Source organism: Cajanus cajan, chromosome 4, assembly GCF_000230855.2.
Source record: "Cajanus cajan strain Asha chromosome 4, NIPB_CcT2T_4, whole genome shotgun sequence".
NCBI classification, from domain to species: Eukaryota; Viridiplantae; Streptophyta; class Magnoliopsida; order Fabales; family Fabaceae; genus Cajanus; species Cajanus cajan.
Window position 1 is genome coordinate 13,552,213 of NC_138520.1, and position 16,865 is coordinate 13,569,077.

Here is a 16,865-nt window from a genome sequence, read left to right on the forward strand (position 1 = left end):
AATTGTTTTGTGAGAAAAGTGTGAAAAGGCTTAGTAATTTTTACTTGAAAAGGCTTGGTTTTTAAGTGATTCTTAGTAGTCCACCTCCCTTGATAGTTCAATTTGTATACTTAGGCCTTTTCATACCAATCTTGCATCTTGAAAACCTTTTTTGAAAACCCTTTTATCACTCATTCTTTGTGAAAACCTTTTTCAAACCTTTTTGAAAACAACTTTGTGAAAACGTTTTTGATCAAAGATGAGTGATCATTCTAGTGTGCATGGTCATAACTCTTGTAGTACTAGGTCTAGTGTTAGGGATGAGCTTAGGCAACTCAAAGAGTACCTAAGAAAAAAAGAAGAGGAAAATATAAAAAGAGAGGAAGAATTGAGAAGAAAAGAAAAAGAGTTTGAAAGAAATAATGAGGAAATAAAACAACTACTTGCAAAATTAGTTGAGAGGAGAGAAACTAGTGGATCCCAACCTAGGATTGTTCCAACTAGATCTCAAAAAGGCAAAGAAGTTAGAGTTCCTAGGATTATGCATGAGCAAGAAAATACAACAAGAGAGGAGGAACTTAGAAGGAAAGAAAAAGAAAAGAACATAGAAAAGAAAGAAAAAATTAAGAAAAGTATAGAGAAGGTTAAAGAGTGGTTAGAAAAAGAAAAACAACCAACACTCTTAGAGAAGAGTAAGGAGGATAATATTTCTTCCAAAGGGCTTATGCTTAAAGAAAGTCATTTTACTATTGAAAATGATTTAAAAAAGACTTTCTTTATTCATCAAGACCTTAACTCTTTCTCTCACGTTGCCACTAGTCATGAAGTGGAGATTCAAAAACAAGTCCTTTTTAAAGAAAAAAAATCTCAACTTCAAGATTTAGTGAAGAAGAAGTGGACTTCACTTAGTACCACCTCTTGTACTACTTCCTTGGTGGTGCCCAAGGTAGATGAACCTTCTTTCTTTAAGACTATTTCTACTTTAGTTTTCTTCATAAAGCACCCAACTTTTGGCTTGTATGGTTTGTTGGATACATCTCATGGTGTTGTATCTTCTATTTTTGATCTTGAAGGAAGTTCAAACTTATTTGAACTTAACTTGGATACTTCCTTACAAGACAAACTTAGATTATATGAGTTTCCTAGACTCCTCTTCACACCTTTTTCTCATATGTATCTAACAAATAATGCAATACAAAGTTGTTTAGGTAATTTTTTAGTTAAGTTTTCTTTATTTTCCAATACATACCTAGGTCACTACATTGGGTACCTTCAACAAGATATTTTAGTTCTTAGGACTAGTGCTTTAATGTGCTATAGTTTTAGTCTTTTTAAATTTTTAGGTTTTAGTTATACACCTAGACTTCACCATGGGGAGGATCCTATCCTTAACATTAGAGAGTCTAGTCCTTTTAATTTAGATAATCTTTTTAGCATTTTTAGTAGAACTCCTCTTAGGATACACTTTCCATTTCTATCATATACTATTACCTCTAATGCTTATTTTTATGTTTTTGTTGGTCATGATGCCCACCATGAGGAACCTCTTGATTTGAGGTCAAATCCTTTTCAAGAGGGAGGGAATGATGGAATAACACTAAGGCCAAGAAGTCCAAGAGGTGATGTATTGAAGGAAGCAAAAGGAATGGGTTAGTGTTGAAAAAAAACCATAGGAGGAGTGAGGCCACTTTTGGACCTTAGCTCCTAAGTTCTTATTAGCATAGCATTTATTTTTATTCCTATTTTTTCCCTTATCTTTGATTCCAAAATTACCCTTGTACTTTGGGGTATTTTAGTCATAGAATTTATTTTACTTGTATTTCTAATTTTACCCTTGTATTTTGGGGTGTTTAGGACTTAGAATTTATTTTCCCTTGTATTTCCCATTTTACCCTTGTATTATGGGGTGCTCTAGATGATTAGGGTTTTTAATTTTGGGCTAGGGTGTTAATTAGAGGGTGACACATATTTTTGGTGCCTATTGGGTCTATTTTTGGTGTTAGAAAGGCTTAGGCCCAAGTGGAGGGCAAAGGTTGCATGATCTTATCATGCACCTAGATATAGCCAATCTAAACCCAAAGATTCCATCCTTGGCCACCAAGTTGCATCTAGGGTTCATTTGCATTTCATTTGGAATGCATTTGCCTACTCCAAATGCAACCCTAGATGCCTCCCCTCCTATAAATACTCAATGCACCACACCTTGTAAATACTTTGGATATTGGATATAAAGAGAGCATTTTGTGCCTTTATATCTTTCCTTAGTCACCCTTGGCTAATTCGGCCACCTCCCTCCCATCTCCACCTTGAGAGAAACAACCCTAGAAGTGGCCTTCATCATCATGAAGTGAGCCAACCCTAGAGTACCCTTCTCAAGCCTTTCCTCAAACACCTTCTACCCAACCTCCATTTTCATCCATTCCATCATCATCCACCACCTTGTGCTACCTTTGAAGAACTTGATCCTTGGAGAAGGCATCCTATTCTTTATTGATCATCTCAAGTTCATGCAAGTAAGGATGCCATCATAGTGAGACAAATTTTCCCATGATAAATTTTCTCGTTAATTAACAATTTTCTTCTAGTGTAATGGGTTGAAAAAATAGGATTTTGAAAATGAGAAAGTTGCTACATTTTTATTTTAAAAATGAGTATTAGGCTTGAACCAACTAAGTTATAAAAGCTATTAGAGTTTGACCTAGTTTAATTCCTAAGACTCTATTGGTGTTTGCCTATTAGAACTCTAATGTCATAGAATCGTTATCTCTCTTTTTGTGTGAATCAAATGTAAGTAGTAAAGTTGTCCCCAACTCAATAGGTTTATGGTTTCATTTATGGCATGTCTTTTTTAAGGATTATGAATACATTGAGGTTCTTCTATGGTATGTTTTGATGTGTTTAATATGCTTTTCTTGTTGAGAAATTATGTCATGAGATATTTGCTTTTAGGGTTCTTCATATTGGATTGCTTATGGATTGTGAAGATATGATTTTGATGTGCCTTTTAGTGATATCCCTTAGAAACTAAATGAAAGAATACTACTCTTAACAAGAAAAGGTTTTCTCATCTTAACCTAAAATTTAAAAATTTTCAAAGATATATTCTTCTTACTAGAGAAGCACTCTTACTAAAATTTTGTTTTATGTTTCCATCTTAAGATTTCTCCCCTAAATCTCACCACATTGGAAGTACCGTTGTTATCCAAAATCATTAGAAATATCATAGAATCCTTTTTTCTGCTTCACCATTACCTCGAGTATACTTTTGACCCATCCTCATAGAGCTTCTTTGATGTTCTAGCCCTTAGGTATAATGTAGACCCTATTAACCATTATAGGGTTCTCCTTTGCTTGACATGCTTTAAATTGAATTCAATTTCAAATTACTATATTCGAACCAGCCACACTCCTTAAAACCTTGTTCACGATTGCAGATTATTTGGTAGTGATTATTGTGTGCTATTAAGGTAATGTATTTTTTAAAATTTATAAATTGCCCCTATTCTTAATTACATGTTTCAAATCGAACAAGTTGATGTTTTGCCATATGACTATTCTTCCTTGAACTTTATTAAAAGTTATATGTTGTCTTTTAATATTTTTTGAGTCCTTAACATTATCACATCTTGATTGCTTCAACCAATCGCTCCTAATTCTTTCTCTACATACTTATCTTCTATCTATATCTCCTCATTAGGGCTTCATTTCTTTTTAATTTTAATAATTTAGAAAAATTTCTTTGTATTCATTTTTTTCTTTGACAAAGCTTTTCAATTGAAATTTCAATTATTGCTACAAATATTATGAAAAATTGTAATAAATTTTATTTCAAAATTATAATTGTCATATTGTTGCATAATCTTAGACTTTTAGTATTAAAAGTTTTACCTTTGATTGATTGCTTAATGAGTTATAATCATTATAATAACTTTGACTCTAATACTTACTCAAGAATTTTGTTAGTCATGTTTCTCAAGAACATTTCAACTAGTAAAAAGTTATCTTTAGAGTTAGTAAAAACACTATTTTCTCCTTAAATTTGTTTTTGTCATGAATACTGGTGAGAACATAGTACTGGACAAAAGTGTGAAGTCTTAGACTATTAATTTAAGAATCATCTAGTTCAAGGTTTTATTGCCTAATTGAGAAACATATGATATATGTAAGATCTCATGGATAACTTATATAATTAATAAGCCATATTTAGGTGAAATGGTTCTTTTTTAAGAAAATAATATATATATATATATATATATATATATATATATGTATATATATATATATATAGATAAATAGATAGATAGATAAAGCTCATAAGCATATAATTAATGAAATAGAGAATGAGAAAAATAAATAAAATAAAATAAATTATATTATTAAATTTGAAGTTGTATATTTTGTTATATATTATTAAGTTAGCTACAAATTAATAGGAGCCTTATAATTGATTAGGTACCTTCCATGGAAAACATTCCAAAATAAGTTACTATACTTCTTTAGTGTTTTTTAAAAATTTATTTTAATAATGTATTAGCTACTTTTTCCTTTTTATATTATATTTATGATTTTAGTTTATACTAATTAGTGTTCTTTTTTGCATGTATAAACATGCACAAATGACTGGTCAAGACCCCTACATGGTATACTAAGAAGTGTAAACATAGGCCTATACGCCTCTAAAAGTGGAGGTTTCCTATTGACATAAATGTCAACACCGGGAAGGCTTTAAAGGAGTTAGTTGCTAAGTTTGTTAATTCATTAGGAATTATTTCCAAAACGAAGGCGTTTATTCTTATTCTTATTAGGATGATTTTGTAATTATTAAAATGATTATAACATTACCTTTATTTTTTGAATTAGTTTCATGATTTCTAGGCTTAATGCTTTGTAAGGTGGAAACCATCAAAATGAACCTAATTTAGGGTTAACTTGGGAGAGAGACTCTAAGTTAAAATATTGAAACATCAGACATGAAATATTCATGGGACTCTTGGAATTAAGAGGTGTATGTGTGTGTGTGTTGTGTGTACTTGTTGAAACACTAAGGCACAAGTGCTTAGTGAGTGGACTTAAATTAGGGTATTTGCTTTTATAGTTAAGCATACTGCCAAAAAATTGCAATGAGGTTGTAAGGAAAGTCAAATGATGAACAATTATGTGCAATCTAGGTTTGAGAGAATATACTTAAGGTTAAGAGTAGTGAAGCACAAGTTAGATGTGTTTGTGTTAAATCTTGTCTCTTTTACTTTTGTGTTGACTCCAAAATTCAGCTTAGGTCCAAGCTAATCTAACTAACAACTAATTGTGACAATTGTAACAACTCGATAGGTCCTACACTTACTACAACTCAACAACTAGTGACATAAAACATAAATATAATCTAACCTAGACTTATCATGCAAGTGATTCTTGGATATTCATGTAACAATATATATGTAAGGAAATAAAAACTGAAACATAATATACCTTAGTGGGATTATAAACAAATCTTATACTTACACATACCCACCCACCCACACACACACACACATATATAGGACTGCAAAACATAAATGTCTTAGGTTTCTAGTTAAGCAACAACTATACATATGTTGCCTTAAAACAACACCACCTAAAACACCGCCATCTTCAACATGGCACCACAACCTGCTCTCCCTTTTGCCTAATCTTGCCCTGCTTCGTTAATAATTATATGATCATCACAATATAACAAGGAAAAGCAAAGGTAAGCATGTAACCAATAAAACAATATAGTATAAAAGTAATGAACAAATCTATACAAACAATTTCATCAATACAACACAACAACAGCCCAAGGCCTAACTTAGAAACACAGATCAACATGCATCATGACTTTACAACTTAACAACTTTTCAACTTACAACATAATTATACAACTCATTATCATATCAACTTAACATATGAACAATATAACTTATCAACACAACATATTAACAACACAACAACTTAGCAACAAAAAAACTTAATAACACATGCAACAATATTATACGTCATCACATATTTCAACTAAGAGATCTCTACCCTACCGAACTTGTAATATCCTAATTTTTTGATACAATATTCTCAATTTTATATATATTCTTAAAATAATAATATCCTAAATTTTTTATACAATATTCTCAATTTTATATATATTCTTAAAATAATATTTTTTTAGCTACCATAATTAAAATAAATAAATATAAATGTCTTATTTTGGTATGTTATGATTTTTATACTTTCAACAAATTAAAGTAGAAATATTTATTATTCAATTTTATTAGAATCTTTTAGAATAATATTTTTTAAAAAAAATTTAGTTACCATATTTAAAATAAATAGATAAATAATAATGTTTTATTTATTTATTTTTACCTTATAAAATTTTATATTTTTCAGACTAATATATATACATGTGTGTGTGGATAATATTCAACTATATTATAAATATTTATAATAATATTATAATTACCTGTGAAACAAATTATAATATATATAATAATACATACATATAAAATAAAGTGGTTCAATGGCTTGTTTAGTAATATATAAGAATCATAAGTAGCAGGTCACAGGTTTGAGTCATGTCATGGTTCTATATAATTTTATATAATTAGTAATAATTAAATAATCTTTTATCCAAACTAATGCAGAAAAAAAATTATCTTATGTATTAATAGTAGCTTGGCAGCATGATTGTATAGATTGAATATTTCATACGTTACTTTAATATATCATAATAAGAATTCCATGTTACTTTACTATATAATAATAAGTTTTCCATGCTACTGCGCATATGTTACTTTACTATATAATAATAAGATTTCAATATATCATGCTACTGCGCGCGAGAATAAGATTTCGATTTCCATACTCATATCTACAAGTACAAGTAGATAAAACTTATCCTACTGCAAATCCACCCCACCTTATCTAATACATTAATGAAGAATTATCCATAAGTAACTAAAGACTAATGGGACTTAAAATCTAACCAAATGGAATAAATTGGCCATCAAAGGGGAACTAGGTAATCATTACACACTCTACTATAAATAGGATAGGGAGGGGGCTGTAAGAGGAAGAAAAATAACAAAGGTGAAAACGTAGGTGAGAGAGAGAGAGAGAGAGAAGTGGGTAGGAAGAGGATCGTGAAATTTTTTACGATGTTAACCCTTAATAAGTCTATGTTCAAAGGTAAGGGGGAGGAGAACTATATCTTTTTAAATTTTATATGCTATTATGTTTATTATTTATGTTACATTTTATGTGTATTTACTTAGTGAGGTGTCCCTAACCTCACTTATTTTCTTAATCTATGATAATTTTTATTCATAATAATTAATAGGGTGTTCATTATTTATGTTGTTTAATTATTTTATAATAATTATCACTGTCATTTACTTGATTGGTACTCTTTAATATATTTCACTTACATAAACTATATTTTATTAAATTCTAAATAATGAAAAATACTCAACTTATTTACCGTAATTATTTTTATGTTAATATTAACTATAATATAGTTTTGTTAAAATATCTTAAGCTCGGTTTGTTGTTATTTCTTCATGTATTTATAAAAATAAAAATTATTCTATGGCCATAACATGAAAGTTTGAATTAATTTGTTGTTGGAGGTTTTCCTTGGGGATTTAAATGAGTAAAACTTAAGGTGAAATAACCTTTAGTTATTTGTTATTATAATGTTCATTTATCCTGACTAGTCACTGCAAGAATAATTCAAATTTTTATATCAAGAAAAATTAATATATATTTACTAGTATTAAATATTTCTATGCATATTATCTAATTGTTGATATTTATTGGATTATTGTTCTCACTCCTTATATTTCTTGTTTAAAATTTGTAATTAATTTATATAGAAAACAAATATATATACATATAGATGGATGTGCCCGCCATTTCAGGACCTTTTCCCTTAGTGATATCTACAGTATTTTCCAGAACTACATGGAGTGTAGACGCGGTAGCAAATGCAGTCACATTAAATGGAGTGGCGATGTCATCTTTTACCTTCTCTCCAAACTAAGAAGTCCCTACAGTGATCGAAGACTCAATAATAGTCATTTTCTTTCTACCACCCGCTAATCATGTCAATCCAATTGTAAATTTATTTCAACCACCCATGTAAATAGTATAGTAGAAGCAGAAAAGAAACTATGGTATGTAAATAGGCACGTATTGTAAATATTTTTAGAATAATATGTAATGTAAATATTAAAATCGTATATGTGATATAAGAAGTTATAATTATGTACGTCATTGTAAATATTATATGTATATTAGTTCGAAAAATCTTTCTTTATGATCACATATAATATCATTAATAATATACTTATGTTTTCAATCTATAAATATATATATATAGATATAGACGTAAAATATTGGGATTAATATGTATACAATTAGACGTTACAGAACCAACTTAACAACACAATCTTTTTGGCTTGGTAGATTAACAACAAAGTTAGATATCAATTCACAACACAACATGATTTCTTAGATTTCTCCACTTAAACTAGGAAAGTCCAATACCACTATCATGGATAAAATAGCTTGGGTGTAGGTCCATCATGACATTAGTATGCATCAACTAAGCCTATGTGAAATTAACCTATCAACTATCTTCCAATTACTATGCATTTTTCTAATAATCGGTTAAGGATTTTATCACTTAACTTTATACCATACTCAAATTTGGCCGCTTCTAAGCTTGTATGGCCCAACTTGAACTCCATACAGTATCAACTAAGAACTTAGATGAGACTCAACATTTCACTATAAGAGATAACAGTACTCAAGAATGGTTTTTCAATATTTGGACTCTAAAAGCACTATAACACATATCCACACAATTGAGATATTTTAACTTTGAAAACAATATCTTTCCTTTAGTCCTAAGTTCTCAACATAGTTCAAAATAATGCATTATGCATTCAAAACACAACTTTTTCACAATAACATGCTTCATGCATATCACAACTTAACATCTTACAACTTTAAACAACAAGCTATTTTCAACTTTAAAATAACTTATAATGTCATCATACATCATTATAGACTATCATAGTATGAATTGGATTCAATCATCATCAATATTCATATAAACAACCAACATAACAAGATATGACTTAAAAGATTATAAGTTTTAAGGGAAAGATGTGCTTCAAGTCAAGAAAGGCATGCTTTGAGCAAGAAAAATCCGCTCCAAGCACTCATGGCTCGCTTTAAGCAAGCTCAAATAAATAAAACCCTTAGGAAGAGTGACTGACTCACTTAAATGAGTATGATCTTGCTTTGATTGATGAAAATTCTCTCAAAGCGACCAACAAGCGCTCCAAGTGAGCCAAGTCAAAAAGCACTATTGAAATGGTTGCATTAGCTCGCTTAAGTGAGTAAGTTCTCACTTTGAGAAAACACACCCAACATAACTCAAGAACAAAATCATCAAATTACAAGAAACCAACTCAAAAACTCAAAATTTTCTTCTTCCAAGATTGTGATTCACACATGTAACTCAAAAGTCAACATCTACTAGCATCGTATAACTCATAAATTAAAGGAATCTCAACATGTAACCACATTACATCTAGAATCATTAGTTCTGCTCTTTAAGTAGGAAAACCCCAAACAAGAACACCCAAGTTCCAACTCCCAATTTCATCAATCAAAGCCACCAGTTGGGCAAATCGATCAATGCAATAATCCACACATGCAAAATAGTAAAAGTTAATCTACAAGCTTCTCTTACCTCAAATCTCCTTGAAAAAAGAAAGAGAAGGAAGAATAGTGAAGAACTATGAAGTTAGAATGTTAATCTACAAGCTTTCCTTACCTTGAATCTCACTGAGCTCTCATTGTATGACAACTCAAACTCCAAATTCTCAACTTCCAAGCTTCAAATCACAACCCCACAACTCAAAGCTCTACACTAGGGAAGGATCAAGGCTCCCCTATGATGTCAGAAGCAAGAAGATCTTATTTTTCGCTCTAAAGACTATCACTTTAAAATCTCTCTCTAGATTTCTGAAGAAATGAGTTTATAAAGCTTAAGTCTTAAGAAAATCTTATATACTTTCCCCTAAACTTTGTCAAATTTGACCTCAACACAAAATAACCTCCGAATAACTAAACTCATATGAACATTTTTTAATCCTTAGAGTTATAAAATACTAAAGCAACACATCAATAATTAACAATTAAATACTATCATTAAATAAACAATTCATAAGACAGTGTTACAACAATTTAATCTCATTTTCAATCAACTAATGTTGAATATTAGTAAATTATGAGCATTCTAGTCCTTGAGAGAAGAATATCTAACTTATCACTTTATTACATATATGATAGATACACCTAACAAAATAAGGTTGTGATAATTCATTTACCTTTTGTAAACTTGTAAATCAAAACTAGTTAGAAGCCAATTAGAACCGAGGTTCCTAATACTAAATAATGCAACCCTACTAAGAACTAGTGAGATTGTAGTAGAATTAAAATTACATGGAAATCATTGACTTAATGCCAACATGAGAGAGAATACATTATAATGAAAAATTATGACCAGTTTTCTATGAGGGATAAGAACTTTAGTATCATGTGCATAATAGTGACCCATGTCTTATGATTAACACTAAATCTCAAGAAAGTGAATACATCATTATGGTCTAATTGTAGGGATAACAATGTAGGTTGAACTCGGTTGGTAAATCCGTCATCCTCGTCTATTTTTGGTGGGTTGGGTTGGATTAATAAATCTATCATCTCGCCTAACCCACCCCACCCAACTCGTCAACTTGACGGGTTCAATCCACCAACCCATTTTTTTTTGTTTTATGTTCTTAAGAGATAAATTTGTAATGGATTTATGTTGGATAAATATTTTTATGTTATAGCTTAACTTCTCTTTCTAATTAATTATTCTCATTTTATATGAAATAGAAGTATATTATTTTAATCACATATTTTTTTGCCAATATATTTTCATTTATAGAGTATTTTTTAATAGAAATATATATTATATTGATCCTTTGCGGGAAAAAATATAAATCCTCTAATCAATTTTACAAATGTTAATAAAATTATAGGTTGAAGTTCTAATGTATATTAAAATATTTCAATTGAGATTTGTTTAAAAAAATGGGTGAGTTAAAGGTGGGTCAACTCAATTTGCCAACCTACCATTTTTAATTCACCAACTCACTAAAGAGTGTCAACTTGTCAACTTATCACTAAGTGAGATAAAACATTTTTTAGCTTGTTTTCTTTGGTGAATCTATTGGCCCCATCCTCTTTTTTTGGTAGGTCAACCCGTCCAACCTACTTTAAGTGAGTTAACCCACTTTGCCATCCTTATTTAATTAATTAGTCAAATATTCTAAGCACCACAAAGAAATTAAATAAGCTTGATTAGTTCTCAATCAAAGATAATTACTCACTTTTTTTTATCGATAATCCATCAATTTTTTATTCATGAAAAAGGAATTCCAATATAATATAAATTTAAAATCACATAAATTAAAACCCCAGCCAAACTAATTCCCCGATTTAAGTTTGAATTCAAACATGGTTGCTACACAATTTTCTTAATAGGTTGTTTTGTTGCTTGAGTCCAAGTTAGTTTGAATTAGTCTATTAAGTATATTTTTCAACCTCCACTAAGTATTCTTTTGTACTTCTCCAAATAACCCATCCTAATTAGATGAAGAAAAAGTTTTACATCACTTCTTTTATCTTATAACTATCTTGAAAGATGCGTAAATATTTTATTTATAGGGTAAAATAAAAAAAATTATTAAAAAGACACTTTTTAACACATTTTTTAATGCATTAGAACTTTTAGTTCTTGTATTTATAAACACTTGCATTCTTAATATGGTCAACTTTGATCGCAAAAGAGTTAGATTATGTGTGGATATTTACAAAATGTAGGAAAAGTGAAGGTAAAGTCAACAATAAAAATCAAAGATTGTCAATTTTATTAGGAAAAAAATATTAACTCTAAAATATTTTTCTATGTTATTAATAGCATTGATCAAGTTATTTTTATGACTTTTACACTCTTGTCTAGTGTTCAATAATAAAAACCAGTATACAACAAACAAAAAATATACCAAAAAAAATAATAACTAGAAAACTTATCTATAAATTTTTGTTCAAATATTCCAAGAAATATGATGTTTTTCTTATATAAAACAAAATTTTATATGAAAATATTCAAAAAAAAATTTGTTAAGTCAAAAGACAATCCCCTTAACTCAAAGTTTTAATGCTAACAACAAAACATTTTTATAAAGAATAAATGTATGTGAAAATGTCTTTGAACATATCTTTGAAAAGCTTATCAGATGAAATGTAAGACACAAATCATTTGTAAAATGTTCTTAATCAAACAAAACATACAGTTTGTCTCATATACATTAAATATTTATCATTTATTAAGACTAATGACAAAGTTCGCTTTGAATGCTTCATTCCTTAATAGATTGAATCAAAAAGCCATCTCAGAACTAACAAATATGTTCAAGAGAAGAACCATACTTTTCATAAGAACTAAATCTCTAAAATCACAGAGAAAAATAGATAAAGTCACTGTTATAGCTTCTCTACACTAACATTGCTTCTGCAAGCTCTATTTGGTATGAAAAGTTGATAAGTAGCCTCCTTGATAAGATAAGAGGTACTATTTGGTGAAATCCATTTAATGTTCACATTAAATGTGTCAAATGATCACCTGCGATGAAGATAGACAAAGCAAATTTGTGAGTTGAACTCAAAGTGTTGCAACGATCATTTTCCCCAAGCTACTATATAAGAAGATTCAAAACAAAAGAAAGAGATATACGTACGTAGAATTTACATCAGAGAGATCAATTTCTAGTAATACATATACTTTGTACAAAAACTCTTTATTATTTTCTTGTAAACATTTATTGCTTTGTATCAGTGTATAATGTCTAAGTGAGACGAATATAACTTTTTTGTAGCCTTCATAACCATTGTTATAAGGTTGAGTCTGGAGAGGCTTGTTAAAAAAGAATACTTGTTTTAAGCCTAAAGAGGCTTGTTGTTAAAACAATACTTAGTTGTTAAGTCTATAAAGGTTTGTTGTTAAAAGAATACTTAGGTAGTGTCTTGAAGAGGCAAGTCAAAGAATACTTAGGGTGAAGTTAGAAGTGCCTTGTTAAAAGAATACTTGTATCTTTGTTTAAAGATAGTGAAACTCAATATGATTGGATATAGAATTGGACGTAGTCTCAGTGGTTAAGGCGAACTAGTATAGAAATACTCAGTGTTCCATCTAACTACTCTTTGCACTTTGTAACGACCCACCTTAGGTCATCACATCAATAACCAACCAAAATAAAAGAGCATTTATAATAAAAAAAAAAATAGAGCAAAAGCCAGCTACGCTAGAGTGTAAAAATTGTTTTCATAATAGCAAACATAAGTATATTAGTCATTCTCAGTAAAATCATACAGTCATCCAAAATATATTAACATTAACCATTAACAGAAACACCCTAGGTGCTGGTCAAGCTCTAAGCCTAGCCATTTCTCAAAGCAGCTACCCAGAAGACTCCTTGCTATCCTATGGCTTCACACCTGATCTGCTCCCCCACATAGTGAGATCATCACAGTTCCACCACATGGAAACATAAGGGTTAGCACGTATAAAACCAACCATAGTATAAATATCATTTTAACAATTTTTATTCAAACCAACCAATATAATGTATACACATCCATGCCAATGCATACATATTAATTAAAGAAATCCATAACCAAAGTATACAATTCATACCATATATATATACATAATCCACATCCAAAGCAAAGTCACACCACCGTATAATCCATGATGTAACCAACACATCCAAACCAAATGTTGGCCTCAACACCTATCCAAACCAAGTATTGATACGGTGAAACATGTCAGCAACCCATGTCTCACGCCTAACCTCTCATGGAAAGTATACAGTTGGATTACGTCGTCACGTAACCCTGGTGGGGTCACCTCATCCATCGGTATGACTCGACCCAGACCCATATCGGTAGCAAATAGATACTTAGAGGAGTACTTCAGAATCCACCGAACATCTGAAGTGGTTTACTATATAATCCTTGGAAAAGTTCCAAATTGGAAATCCTCACAATGGGATTCCGAAATTCCATATTTTCTCCAAAGATTATATCCCTGATCTCACCAAGAGATCTCCCATCCATAACCTTACTCCTCTCAGTCCTATTTACTTCTCCAAACCACATACACATAGCATACTTCATAATTATATATATAAATATAATCATAACCATGCCAAATTAAATATCCAAAACAACCACCAACTTGAATAAATAACAACCATCAACTTAAATAAATAACAACCTTCATACAAACAAAATAGCATATTAAAAGTTATACTACTCCTATCATGCTCATGTATACTAGATTAAGTCTTATAAGTACTACCCTTACTTAGCATACTAGATTAATTTTATAAATGCCACCCTTACTTGGATAAACCTGAATTGAAACTCGGGCAGAAACTGAGACTATAGCACAGCTGCCTCCCCAAGGCTCCTTCCGTCTAAAATAGGGGCCGGAGCTAAAACTAGGACAGAACCTCCTCCTCTAGATTTCCCTTGGTCTTCAAAGAGAAGAAGAGGGAAAGAAGAGAGTATGAGAGAAGAGAGAATGAGAATTGAGGGATGAGAAGTATTTCTTGGGATGGTTTGCAATGGAGAAGTGAAGGCCTATTTATAGCCTCCAAAACACATTAAAAAAATGTAAAATAATGGAGAAAAAGATAGACAAAACTAAGTGGAATGAATTAGTGGAATGAATTATAGAAGTTGGTGGTTGTTTTGGATATTTAATTTGGCATGGTTATGATTATATTTATATATATAATTATGAAGTATGCTATGTGTATGTGGTTTGGAGAAGTAAATAGGACTGAGAGGAGTAAGGTTATGGATGGGAGATCTCTTGGTGAGATCAGGGATATAATCTTTGGAGAAAATATGGAATTTCGGAATCCCATTGTGAGGATTTCCAATTTGGAACTTTTCCAAGGATTATATAGTAAACCACTTCAGATGTTCGGTGGATTCTGAAGTACTCCTCTAAGTATCTATTTGCTACCGGTATGGGTCTGGGTCGAGTCATACCGATGGATGAGGTGACCCCACCAGGGTTACGTGACGACGTAATCCAACTGTATACTTTCCATGAGAGGTTAGGCGTGAGACATGGGTTGCTGACATGTTTCACCGTATCAATACTTGGTTTGGATAGGTGTTGAGGCCAACATTTGGTTTGGATGTGTTGGTTACATCATGGATTATACGGTGGTGTGACTTTGCTTTGGATGTGGATTATGTATATATATATGGTATGAATTGTATACTTTGGTTATGGATTTCTTTAATTAATATGTATGCATTGGCATGGATGTGTATACATTATATTGGTTGGTTTGAATAAAAATTGTTAAAATGATATTTATACTATGGTTGGTTTTATACGTGCTAACCCTTATGTTTCCATGTGGTGGAACTGTGATGATCTCACTATGTGGGGGAGCAGATCAGGTGTGAAGCCATAGGATAGCAAGGAGTCTTCTGGGTAGCTGCTTTGAGAAATGGCTAGGCTTAGAGCTTGACCAGCACCTAGGGTGTTTCTGTTAATGGTTAATGTTAATATATTTTGGATGACTGTATGATTTTACTGAGAATGACTAATATACTTATGTTTGCTATTATGAAAACAATTTTTACACTCTAGCGTAGCTGGCTTTTGCTCTAATATTTTCTTTATTATATATTATTTATTATGATTGATGATTTATGTGATGACCTAAGGTGGGTCGTTACAGTTTTGGTATCAGAGCTGGTCAAGTCTCTTTAGGATTTGTGGGGAATGGTCTTGTTATGTTTCCGTTGTATGGAAACGAATTTTGAAAGGAACTTCATGAGTAACTCATGAGTTTCTTAATCTTGATTAGGAATTTCTTATGAGTTTCGTGTAAACTCATAAAGTTCTTTGACCTTTTTAGGATGACTGGTAGGGGAAATCATTCTAATTCTTCTTCAAGCATGGATGGGCGGCAAATTGCTCGAGCTATGGAGCTAATTGCTGCTACTATTGGATAATAGAATACTTTATGGTGAGCTTAGGTACCAATAGTATGAATAAAGCCTTGATAATCAACTAGAAATTATTGACACCTTAGATTTAGGTGAGACATTGATTTGGCAAGAGTTTACAATTAATGGAATTTAGGAATCTATAGTAGTAGTGATTGAATCCAAAGAGGTTGTATCTGAGAATTGAAGTTTTGATGGGAGATTGGAACGTTCCTTGAGTGTTGGTGCTTGCATGATAACTTTTATGGTTGAGGTAGTATGTGAATTTTATTTTGTGAGCTGTTTTGGTTTAGGATTGTAATGAAAAGCTTGAATATGAGTTTAAGGTGGAAAGGAGTGAGTTTGGAATGATTAAGGTATGTTAGTACACTAATGCTGTATGATATGGGGATTATTTTTGTTGAAATTTTGTTGTGCCAGTATGAGTATCATATTGATAGAATCTGATTTTGTGGTCTTTATGAGAATTATGGCTTTAGATACTATCTTTCTAATGGAACTGGAATCAGGTAAAAAGCAGGTCTAGAACTCTAGTTATGACTGCTTTGGTGATCAGAAGTCTAGTTGTTAGAGCTGAATATACTTGAAGTGATTGTTGAAATTTTAGTTAGGAAGGTGATCTTTTTGAAATCTTAAGAGTTGTAGCTTATTCATTTAGCTTTCATTTAAGACAGGTTTGAAATCATTTGGATGAGTATAACTCTATAGATATA